Raw genomic sequence first — 752 nt, forward strand, 5'->3', positions numbered from 1 at the left:
TGCTACAGACAGAAGAAAAACTCCAAGACACACATTTCCAGCAAAAATTAAGTATATATTAAAACAAAATATTGTATTAGCGAGTGACAATGTATGTACACAGTGTATCTGCCTGCATAGCAATTTTGCACTTTAGACTTTGTACCTACAGAACAAAATCAAAGAAAATCGTTTAGGAGGAGCCCCGACGAGAGCCAGGAGCCAGGCAGCAGCACAAAGCTCATGCCACAGACCTTGAAACTGGATGCATGCAGGCAGAATTCACGATTATCTGAATTTTCCAAACTTCGGCACAGGTATTTCTGGTGCAGGTGAAGGGGTTACGCCATCTCCCCGAGCCCCTCTAGCCCACCCGGAGGGCCTCACCATGGCTGTCGAGGATCTGAGCACAGGCCGCCTCCTTCTCCTCCCGCCATCGTACGCAGGTACCTACCTACCACGGCTGGTGTGAAGGCAGACAGCGACTTGTGAAAAGCTATAAAGCCACGAAGTATAAAAAACAGGATGACACGCCCCACGGGGAGCACAGCTACAGGGATCTGGTGCGCTTAAAACTTTATCGGTCTTTCAAAAACTCAAAAGAGGCAGTGAAGAGAAACAAAGAAGTCGATGGGGAGAAAGCGAGATCGAGCCTAGCTGGCCGTCAGGCCGCCTCACTGGAGCCCCGGTGCCGCCGGAGGACGCGTTAAGGTGGGCCGCGGGCCCGCTCGGCTCCTCCCCTCCCGCCCGCCGGGGCGGCCCGGCAGCCCCAG

The sequence above is a fragment of the Charadrius vociferus genome, unplaced genomic scaffold (assembly GCF_000708025.1).
Source record: "Charadrius vociferus isolate BGI_N301 unplaced genomic scaffold, ASM70802v2 scaffold43, whole genome shotgun sequence".
Classification (NCBI taxonomy): Eukaryota; Metazoa; Chordata; class Aves; order Charadriiformes; family Charadriidae; genus Charadrius; species Charadrius vociferus.